Source organism: Euprymna scolopes, chromosome 17 (genome assembly GCF_053919585.1).
Source record: "Euprymna scolopes isolate OS-2025 chromosome 17, ASM5391958v1, whole genome shotgun sequence".
In the NCBI taxonomy this organism is placed as follows: Eukaryota; Metazoa; Mollusca; class Cephalopoda; order Sepiida; family Sepiolidae; genus Euprymna; species Euprymna scolopes.
In genome coordinates this window covers 12,345,447-12,358,061 of record NC_136498.1, presented here as the reverse complement: position 1 = coordinate 12,358,061, position 12,615 = coordinate 12,345,447, and positions in this window count along the sequence as shown.

Sequence of the window (12,615 nt, the reverse complement as noted above, 5' to 3'; positions counted from 1 at the left end):
ATTTGCAAACAGTCGTTATAATGGGTGGACGATACATAGCTCAGAAATAGGAGTAATCAGTCTTCTCTTAAATAATTAGTTAACTATCTTATCCAGAATTTCTAGATAGATATAGAAAACTTATGTTGTGTAATTGGTTGGTGTGTATATATATATATATATATATATATATATATATATATATATGTATATATATATATATACACATATATATATATATATGATTGTTGAGCTGGATTAAATCCGACGATATGAAATATATATATATATATATATATATATATATATATATATATATATATATATGTGTGTGTGTGTGTGTGTGTGTGTGTGCTTTGTATATGTACATGCTGGAATTTGTGTATCGTCTATTGGAAAAAATAGCATTATCTTTGATATAACAGATGTGTGTATACAGAGTGTAAAAATATTCATTGTGTCCTACATATCTATATGTCTATATATATATATATATATATATATATATATATATATATATATATATATATATATACAAATGTTCGTTGTGTGTGTGTGGGCGCATCTTTACAAATACATATAGTTAACAAACAGGACGCAAACTTCTATAGACATTATTTTCACAATCAAACGATAATAATATGTCTACTTATCTCAAAATCAACGAATCACACACGTTCTTATTTGTGCAAACTACAAAAGAACGAGTTATATTTCACATGGGTTTTATTCGTTTCATTGCTTCCTTGTCAGAATTTGGCATGTTGAGTCCCTTTTCTACGTGTTTACCTGTTCTATTGCCTACTTCAAAAGATTCGTCCGTACGTATCTTTTCTAACTCATCAGTTAGATCTTTGCTGACTAAAAATGACATTAGCAACCCCCAACTACCTATTTAAGGACACAAAACATATATCTCACGCAACTTAAATTTGTTTATTTCTAACTAAATTCCATAATTTTCCTAAAATGACTAAATCGACTTTATTTATTTAATTTCTGCTTAAATTCCTGACTAAAGGTTCCAAGCTCCAAATACTAATTTTCTTCGTCTTAATTTTTTTATTTTTCTAATAATAATAATAATAATAATAATAATAATAATAATAATAATAATAATAATAAACTAGCTTACCTGGCGTTGCCCAGTCAACATCTAACACTAAACATTTAGGTCTGTATTTTTATTCAATTATTACAGCGTCATTTCCGATCCATCTCGCGCCCTGTCTCATAGGGAGACAGCGTACAACTTCGTCTCACCGTCAACCTTGATATCCGTTATGCCATGCTATGTCATTCGCTGTATAACATACCTCTCATTCAGGTCATATTCTTTTTATTTTTCATGAGAATTTATTTACATTTCAATGTCCGAGTCACTTCGATGTATACTTAGTTTGATTATTGTCAGTGTTAATATTAGCTGATATAATCGCTACTCGACATATGACCATCCACTATGTAACAATTGTAACGTGCGTTACATCAATGATTGCACTGTTGTCTCCCGTGTTTTGTTCGAAAACCACGTGGATTGGTTTTTAAATAGTTTTATTCTAAACATGACAAAGGCAGAAATCAAGTACAGAAAAAGATAATGAATGAATGAGAATGAATTTGAAGAAGAGATATTATTAACATGTACAAGCTAGTCGACATTTGACCGTATGAGTCTATTGTCATTATTAATGTCATGGGCTGTCCGGAGCTGTCACGTTTCTCTTTTCGTTCATTCTTGTCTGAAGGCTAAGAGACTGAACAGCTCTATGATTGAATGGCGTAATTTTATTATTTCCGCTACTAGGCTCCACCCTCCTCTTACGACACTAATCTTTCAGAATCACACACCGTTTTCTACCAATGTAACAGAAAACCTATACAGATCATAACTACACTAATAAAAAAAATAAGTGTTCTAAATATAATAACTATGGACTAATCCAAATAATTCTTCCTTTACTGAATGCTTTTAAATGACCGAATGGTTACTTGTAGGCATAGACCGATTGATACTATCTAAAAAATTCCAACAAAAACCTTACAGCACGTCATGGTTCTCCCCAGAATGTGCTGCTGCTATCGCGCACAGAAATCACTTTTTCCATAACTACCAATGTAATAGATGCACTGAGACAGCAACCACTGTAAAATAGTAATAAAAATGCAAGAGAGCTATACGCCCAGTCTGTTAAATCCAAAGTAGCTGATCAGCGGCTTGGTTCCCACCAGTTTTGGCAAATAACATATACGATCCTGAACAGAAGTGTGCGTTCTATCCCAACCATTATCAATGGACCAGAGGTCATCTCGTCAGCATCAGACAAGGCCAGACTATTTGCAAAGAACTTTGCAGCTAATCCTACCCTATGCGACGAAGGCCATCAACTCCCAATTTTTTTCCTCCTATAACACAGAACATGCTAGGTAACATATAAATATCTGTGCATGAGGTCGCCAAGCTAATCAAGAACTTTGATTCCAGTAAAGCAACTGGCCCTGACGACATCCCAATTATAGTGTTAAAAAGCGTCAACCAGAACTTGCTCTCATAGTTACGAAACTGTTTAAGCGTTGCCTTAAGGAGAAGTGCTTTCCGACTCCCTGGAAAACCTCATCAGTATGCCCTGTATTTAAGAATTCAGGTGATAAGTCATCTCCCTCTCAGTACAGACCAATAAGTCTCCTGTGTGTTATGAGTAAGTTGCTGGAATCCATATTAAATAGAGAAATAGTCAACCACCTCAGCAGAAATAACCTTCTTAGTGACACACAATATGGTTTCCGTTCTGCAAGATCTACCGCAGATGTGCTGATGGTTATATTTCACAAAATTAGTGAATCTCTTGACAAAGGCTTCCTTTCTAGGGCAATTGCTCTTGACATATCAAAGGCCTTCGACAAGGTATAGCATAAGGGCCTACTTCACAAGATTTCAAGCTACGGTATAACTGGAAATGTTTTCTCAATCATTAAATCATTTCTCTCCGATAGACTCATGAGTAGTGGTCGATGGACAAAAATCAGAGGCCTGCAGTATTAATGCTGGAGTCCCTCAAGGGTCAATCCTGGGCCCAACTCTCTTCCTGATCTACATCAATGATCTCCCTAAACACTTACTTAAATCATTCGTTGACATATATGCTGATGACACAACCATCTACGGCAACACACCAAAGGATGTAAATGACAAAGTTCTCTCTGATTCTCTCTTCTCTGATATCGAGCGCGTGGTTCAATGAGGGAAGATGTGGCTGGTTACCTTTAATGCATCTAAAACCAATCTCCTATCTTTACATCATCAACGCTCTGATCCCCATCTGGCATCAATTGAAATGGATGGCTCTCGTCTAAGAGAATCCCCATGTTTTGACAAGCTTCTGGGTTTGTCCTTTACTCCTGATCTGAAATGGAACACGTACATCAAGTCTGTTGCCAAGGTCGCTGGAAAGATGGTGGGATCCTTCTACCGCTCCAGAAGATATCTCACTACTGATGCAATTCTCTATCTATATAAAAGTAAAGTATCTCCATGGATGGAATACTGCTGCCATATCTGGCCAGAAGCTGCTAAAAAAAGCATATCCTGCCTTGACAGAGTACAAAATAGACTTTGTGGCTTAGTGGGGGATGCCCTTTTCTCTACCTTGCAACCTCTCTCCTACAGAAGAGACGTTGCGAGTCTATCATTGTTTTATCGTTATTTCCATGGCAGGTGCTCATCTGAACTCTAATCTCTGGTCCCCCCTCGCCAATTCTTCACGAAAAACACCCGTCTAGCTGAATTCACTGTGAAAAATTTCCCCCACTCTTCATCTGTGCCTAAATCAAAACGTAGATTCCATGAACAAAGCTTCTTTCTTATAACTGCACGCCTGTGGAACTCTCTTCCGTCTTCCTGCTTCCAACCTGACTACAACTTGGATGTCTTTAAGTCCAACGTTAACAAATTCCTAATGAACCGCCCTCTTAAGTAAACACTTCATTAAATCTCCACACTAACGTACTGTACTGTCAATAACCCGTATCCCTGAGTGGCTTCCGGGCCTTGATAATTGGTGACCACCGTGTAAAAAAAAAACGTTTTTATTAGGCTTGTAAGAGTCAGTTAATAACATTTATCTTTCAATACGTATTTTCTTTGCTGTTCTGTTTCAGGTTTCCAGGTATCACTTGTCGTCAGCATGGCTAAACTTTAATAACTTTACTAAAGTTTAGCAATGCTGATGACAAGTGATACTTAGAAACATGCATGTCCATAGATAATTTTTATACACGTAACTATATTTAACAGATATTTGAATAAAAATATTCAAATCTTTAATAAATAAAAAAATTAATAATAACAACTCCAAATAAGGATGACTAGAATGTAAACAAAGGGCATGTAACCACATTTTTGAGTTGCAAGCACACATGTCACCAAACAAAGTTTTGGAATGTATGAAATACATACACATATGTACGTGTGAAACAAGTCATAATTTTTAAGACATTTTTTGTATCGCTTATTTTGGGGGATTTATTTCCAAGCTTCATTTTTTGGGGTTCCTCGACTTTGTTTTGTTACCAATGCAGGTGGTGTTATTCTCTTACTTGGGTTCTGTTTTTTATTATATTTTCTTTTGTTTTATTTTCAATTATGTCTTTGTTAGAATCCGAGGGGTGCCTTTATCTTGTAGATTCAGCCGTCCGAAAACTCTTTTTTTTTCTACATTCGGATCAACATTTAATTTTGTTTTCGTCCTAGGCTCGGTAGGTTTTGTTTCTGTTGAATACATTTTTTAAAGATTTTCTTGAAATGATAGCCATTCATGTGTGTTCAAAATTATTAACTTTCTATAAATATTTTAATAGTTTATCTATCGAGTTGTGTCCTGAGTATTTGTTTTCAGTACAACATTGGCAAATCTTGTTGTTGTCATATAGTTTCTATAGTTTTTCTAGCTTCTAGGAATAGTAAATATTTGGTGTGGTTTACATACATTATCTCCTTTTCTTTCTTGTAGAGATCACCCTCCTTGAAAAAGCAGAGAGTGTTTTTCATGGCAGTTTGCGTATTTTATATTTTTTCACTCACTCTCGGTGTGGTTTGGGTCACGTTCATCACACTTCCTACACACTTGGCGTCCTCTGCAAATGTCTTTGTGATGACCAAATTTCTGACATTTGAAAAATCATACCGGAGCTAGTATAAATTTCTTTATCATCTATCTATTGTATAGCCATCCGGATATCATCTGCTATTGATGGTTTATAAAAAATACGTGTGCAATTCTTTTACATTCCTGTTTCTGTTTTTTAATTATTTTTCAATTTTTTCGCGTATTGCAAATGAACGCTCTCTGCTTCTTGCAACACCTTTTAGGGTATTTAATCCAGGTTGTTGATAAGCTTTGTATTTGATGTTACATTTATTCATTTTGAGACGATTTTCTGCGTGTTTCCTCGTTTAAACTTCATATTGCATATTGCAATTTTGAAGTTTTTTTTTTTAACATCTTCTAGATTTGAGCTACTTGATATAATGTTTTCAATCAGAAAAAGAGGGTACTTTTTCCAGTTTAATTTCATCCAGTGATTCAATAACTTTTGGGAATCAGAAGTCGGTGTCAAAATCAGTCTCGGATAAATAAGTTTTGGAATTTAAAAAAAAAAGATAAAGCCATGATTGAGATTTTCATTCATCTTATGCCAAACCACTCATCACAAAGACACACTACGGTTGGGAATGAACCAAGGGAGTAACATATTATCCCTGACTAAGGATACAATTCCGATATACTTGTTCTATGAAAAATCCGATCGTCTGCTAAGTTATGGGGTTTTATTTTGCTCAATAATCAAACAGAAGTCATCAGTTTTTTTTTAACTTAACATTATTGATCCTCAGTCCCGTTCATCGAGGAACGATGTCTGCGTGTTTGTATGTCTGTGAGTGTGTCTGCATGTCTGCTAAAACTTTCGTTAGGTGCATCATACCGGTACCAATTTGGCATCGTTGGGAAGACTCATTTCTCAGACAGATATTATGAAAATTAGAAAAAGGTCAATTGTTTCGTATAGAAATAGAGTCTTTTTTGAAACGTGGATCAGTTAAAATCGTCTCTTTCTAAATGATTTCAACAATTATGCATGCGTCAAGCATTTTACTTTTAATTTGTTTGAATAAAAGACTTTAAACGCGATTTCGTAAGCAGCGCTGTGGTCCAGCAAAATAGGAAGTTGACTCATAACCATTCGATTTGAGGTTAGCGTATACCTATTCGTGGTCGATTTTTTTGCAATTAAACAAGATTATTTTGTAATTTCGAAGGTTAATTATAATAAAACAAAACACAATGTTCTTATTCCAATTTTTTATCAGACGTTCAAATAAACTGAGGGGTACATTTTTATTTAAAAGAAACAATTACTATTCTTTAATTAACACAAAAGTCATCAATATCCGGGTAATAATTTCTTCTTTTCGTATCTCTTCTGCCGAAATATCTCGTGGGGTTATTATCATGTACTTTTTGCTTAATTAGACAATGAAATTTTCGTGTTTTTACCTTTTCTTTTCTGTTTGAAATTGTTGTGGGGGTAACGATAGAGTTGACATATAATAATGAAAAACTGCTCAATATACTAAGTATACCAGCTCTGTCCACACGGAAATTTATGTCGACTCAGACAACGCTAGGTATCCATGCAAGTTTATTATATAAAGTTGTCTCTGTGTGGTATTATATCTGCTAAAAATGTTGTAGCCCGCATCCGACCGGGTTGAAACTGGTACCATCTGAAAAAATAATGCCTCGGATAATTAATATATAAAATTTGCAAATAATGGTCAATAATTTCGTATAGAAATACAATTTTAAATGAAGCTTGGGCTAGTTTAAATCGGCTTTTTCTAAACGATTTTAACTATTACTCATGCGTCACGCATTGTTCTTTTAATTTGTTTAAATAGAAGAATTTCCATGATAATTTTATAATCAGTGCTGTGGCCCAATGGATTAGGAGGTTGTTTCATAACCATTAGTTTTTAGGTTGTCGGTCGTGTATTTTTTCTTTTGCATTCAAGCAGGATTGCTTTCCTTATTTCGATTTTCTGATCAGCGTTTTAAATCCACTTTCTTTGATTTACATTTTTCATCAATGTTTTCTTTTGCATGTAAAAACAGGGTTGAAAGATTTTAAGAATATTTGTTGTTTTTCTTTGAATAATTTTTTGGCATTTTCTATCGGTGGTTAATTAAATAAAAAAAGCAATTTTTTTTATTACGAGAGTTTTGTAAATCAATTTATTTTACATAGTAATCTTGCTATTACAATTGTTTTTCTTTAATTACTAAAATTATAATAACTAATCATCTTTAAAACATAAAAGCATTCATTTCGGTTTAAAAAAAGACTACTACTTTCCAGTTCAAACTGTAAAGTAACACGGTACTTGCAACAGACCAAAAACTCACGCACATGTATTAAATTAAAACTATGTTTCAAACGCTTATTTTGGAAACCTATGATGTCATGAGGAGTATGGCTGTGTAGGCAATTGCGTTTGCCCATAACTTTTTTCCTTCTTTTACTCTTTTACGTTTTATGTACATTTTTTTCAGTCGCACGGGCAATCGTTGCTATTTTGATTTAAAGAAAAGTGTTTTATTTATAAATTTTTATGAAGAAAGTTTCAGCTCACGGGCAACAAAAATGCTTAATATCTGGAGAATAGCTTCTTTTCTTAGTATCTCTCATGCCGGAATATCTGGTGAAAAAGTTGTCACGTTATTTTTTATTTGAGGCTATTACCTTTTCGTGTTGTATCTGTTCTATTATTTTTAAAATTGTTGTGAGGGGTATCGATGAAATTACTCAATATCCTTAGTATAGCAAGTGTGTCCAAACCGAACTTCATATCGATCCGGGTAACGCCGGGTATATATGCTAGTCTATAGTATAAAAGAAATCGTTTGTGTGTTCGTGTCTTTGTATGCCTGCTTAAAACTTTTGTCATACGCATAGTATACGCACTAACTCTACATCGTTAAAAAGACCGATTTCTCGGACAAATAATATGTAAAATTGGAAAAAATGTTCAGTTATTTCATATAGAAATACAGTTTTATAGTAAGCAGGGCTCACATAAAATCATTTCTTTCAAAACGATTTCAACAACTGAGCATGCGTCAAGCACAGTCCTCCAATAAACTACAAGAATTTTGAACGTGCCTTCGTTATCAACGCTGTAACCCAGTGAGTTAGGAGGTTTCTATTAGCTTTACGATGCGAGAACACCTACCGGTTATCGGTGGTCTTTGTGCATTTGAATAGGGTTGTTTTGTAATTTTGGCGGCTAATTATATTAAAATCAAAAACAATGTCATTATTTCAGTTTTCTCATCAGAGGTTTAAATAAACTGATGGTTCAATTTTTATTTGAAAGAAACCAAAATTCTAATCAAATTACGATTCTTTAATAAAAACAAAACAAAAAAACTTCATACATTTCCATTCTTAACAGTTTTTGTTTGCATCTAAACAGTTTTTTTTCTTTTGCATTTAAACAGCGTTTTTTCTTTTGCATTTAAACAGGTTTTTTCTTTTGCATTTAAACAGGGTTTTTTCCTTTTGCATTTAAACAGCGTTTTTTCTTCTGCATTTAACCAGGGTTTATACTTTTATATTTAAACAGTTTTTGTTTGCATTTAAACAGGGTTTTTTCTTTTGCATTTAAACAAGGTTTTTTCTTTTGCATTTAAACAGGGTTTTTTCTTTGGCATTTAAACACGGTTTTTTCTTTTGCATTTAAACAGGGTTTCTTTTTGCATTTAAACAGGGATTTCCTTTTGCATTTAAACAGGGATTTTCTTTTGCATTTAAACAGGTTCTTTCTTTTGCATTTAAACAAGTTTTTTCTTCTGTATTTTAACAGGTTTTTTTCTTTTGCATTTAAATAGTTTTTTCTTTTGCATCTAAACAGGGTGTTTTCTTTTGAATTTAAACAAGGTTTTTTCTTTTGCATTTAAACAGGTTTTTTGCATTTAAACAGGTTTTTTCTGTTGTATTTAAACAAGGTTTTTTCTTTTGCATTTTAACAGTTTTTTCTTTTGCATTTAAGCAGGGTTTTTTCTTCTGCATTTAAATAGTTTTTTCCTTTGTATTTAAACCCGTTTGTTTCTATTGCATTTAAACAGCGTTTTTCTTTTGCATTTAAACAGGGTTTGTTCTTTTGTATTTACACAGCGTTTTTCCTTTTGCATTTAAACAGTTTTTTTTCTTTTGCATTTAAACAGGGGTTTTCTTTTGCATTTAAACAGGTTTTTCTGTTGCATTTAAATAGTTTTTTCTTTTACAGCGTTTTTGTCTTTTGCATTTAAACAAGGTTTTTTCTTTTGTATTTAAACAGGTTTTTTGTATTTTAACAGGCTTTTTTTGTATTTAAACAGTTTTTTTCTTTTGTATTGAAGCACATTTTTTTCTTTTGCATTTAAACAGGGTTTTTTCTTTTGCACTTAAACAGAGTTTTTCTTTTGCATTTAAACAGGGTTTTTTCTTTTGCATTTAAACAGGGTTTTTTCTTTTGTATTTAAATAGGTTTTTTCTTTTGCATTTAAACAGGGTTTTTTCTTTTGCATTAAACGGCGTTTTTTCTTTTGCATTTAAAAAGGGTTTAAAACTTATTTGGCATTTTTATTGGCGATTAATCAAATTCAAACAACACGTTTTTCTCTTATTTCGATAGTTACATAAATCACATTTCTTTTTGACATCGTAACTCCTATTTTTTCCTTTAATAACACAAAAAGTCATAAATAAACATTTTTATACTATAAAAAAGTTTGTTCCCGTTAAACAAATTCTACTGTGTTATCTATTAAACTAAATTATTTTTAGTTTGTCTTCGTTGCAACAGATCGTAAGAAAATCTTTTCACACTGAGGCAGCATTAAAGAAGTTCGCTAAACCTAGAATACAATCATCAAAAAGTGTTAAATATACGGAGAAGAGCTTCTTCTCTTCATATCCCTTCTGCTGAAATATTTAGTAGGGAGGTTGTCAAGTACTTCTTGGGGGGGGGGAGTTAATTCATGTGTTTTTACCCGTTTTTAAATAGAGGTACCGTATCTTTTACTTTTGAAATTATTTTGGGGGTATCGACGTGACCCACGATAGAGTTGACATATAGTAATGAAAAAAACGCTCAATATCCTTAGTATAGCAGGTTTGTCCAAACAGAACTTCAGGTGGACCCGGGCAACGCCGAGTATCCATACTTGAATAATATAAAGGGTTGGGAAGTGTTTCACAATAGCATATCAGATTATACGGATAGGAGAAAAATAACTATATATGAGCTAGAGCATGTCAGTTTTAGCCGATTGATCGAAGCGGGCCCCATCCGACCACCCGTCAAACCAAGTAAAGGCCAAAGTAGTTTGTTGCAAGCTATTGGCCACTCTGTTGTCGGATCAATGATTGCGTAACCATCAGGATTCTCTCTTGAGACCTTACCGGTCGCCAGTTACGCCCCAGTAGAAAGGGTAGGACTTCTCTCAAAGTGGTACGCATTTTCTAGAGTCATATATCTTCTACTAGTTGACCCACCGAACGCTTCTGTGCACCACTAGATGTTATTTCCAATCCGTCTCGTGTGTGAATATATGATAAACCATTTTTTTTGTTGATTAACTGACGCCACATAACGTGGTCAGTCTTAATTGTTTTGTTAAACTTCCGTTTATGATTCTTATCTATGATTCCAATCTCTTTATTTTTCTGACTTGAATTGAAATCATTACACTTTATTGTTTTAACTATTTTTCTCTGGCACATTCTTCTGTTATCGTAAACATTTACTCCGATATATTTTGTTTCCTATCGAAATATTCTATCTCAATAAAAAAAAAAACACTTGCAACCTTCCAGCGCCATCAGTCGCTTGAATCTGGTTCTCAAGCGCTTTACGGGAATCCAATATTCGATACCACCTCTTGCGGTTATCTTTCATGCCTTTGCGATAAACATCTTTCGTTGTTGTTAGATCCGTATATCAAGTGGCTTCAAACCTTGTCTCAAGCAATTACCATAATAAACAAAGTCTCTAACAGCATAGACACAGCACTTCCCCTCGACACTAGAGCACAAGTACATGTATTCGGTGACTTTAATGTTCACCACAAAAACTGGCTTGGATTCTCTACTATGTGCGGGCAGCACAACACATAGTTTTGCTATATTTCACTCCCTATCACAAATAGTTACGTTTCCAACCCGTTTCCCTGGCCAGCAAGAACAACACGCATCATTTCTAGATCTGTTTCTGACTACAGTTCCCGAGAATTGTACAACAAATGCTGATAGCCCACTCGGGAACGCTGACCATGCAATCATAATGGTAGAAATCGCCCTAAATTCTAGACCCAAAACTGAAGAGGCAGTGCTCAAAACAACAAGATATTATAAAAAGGCTGATTGGTAAGCCATAAGAGATCTAATCAAAGATGCCTCATAAGATAAGAGAGAATTTACTGAAACCACTAAAAAACGCATCGAAGCACAAAAATTAGGAAATCGTGACTTCTGGAAAATCTACAACAGTGTAGTAAATAATGGGCAATCAACAATTCCCCCACTAACAAACAGTTGCTAGTTATATATATATATATATATATATATATATATATATATATATATATATATATATATATATATTTAGTGGGAATGGTAATTAATAAAAACTGAAGAAAGTGCTCAATAGTGCTGTAGAGCAAATATGCGTTTTATTTTTTATTACCGTATCTCTCTGTTAAGTTACATTATTGTTTCAGCTACTCGGCCGATTTTTTGGCCGTCTGTAGCTTCCTCAGACTTTTAAGAAATGTTCGCTATTTCGATATATATTCCCAAAATAGCGAAAATTTCTGTGAAAGTATGAGGAAGCTACAGACGGCCAAAAAATCGGCCGAGTAGCTGAAACAATAATGTAACTTAACAGAATGATACGGTAAGAAAAAATAAAACGTATATACACATATATATATATATATATATATATATTTATCAGACATTAAGAGGAGATTATATACATATGTATATATATATATATATATATATATATAAATACCTGTTCACAGATACTTTTTCATGATAAGGCTAGAACCTAGAATTAGACGAAAACTACTCTGTCAATTTTCAGTTTACAGACTCGAGATTTGACAAAAGGGGTATTGGGTTGTGGAAAAATATTTATAATCGGTTTTCGGCCAGAAATTTGGTTGTCAAGGGGTCAAAGTTCGACGATTAGCCCTTTAAAATCTCAACCAAACACACCCGCCAGTTTTGGGGTCTAAACACTTGATATTTTAGATGTAGGTTACTTCAAAATAGATAAAATTTTTTAATTTGATTGTAGCTCAAAGCAAATAATGTTGAAGCGTCAAAATTGGAGTCAAATTTAAAAAAAATTGACCTCTGCAGTTTCTTCTAAATTACTCAGCCAATATTTGGTCTAAACATTTTAAATTTTACATAAAGTGTATTCAGATATAGGGTAAGATTTTTAATCGGGATTTATCTAAAAATTTAGCTGCCAAGAGGTCAAAGTTCAAAAGATTTTACCTTTGCAGTCTCTAGCAAACTATTCAG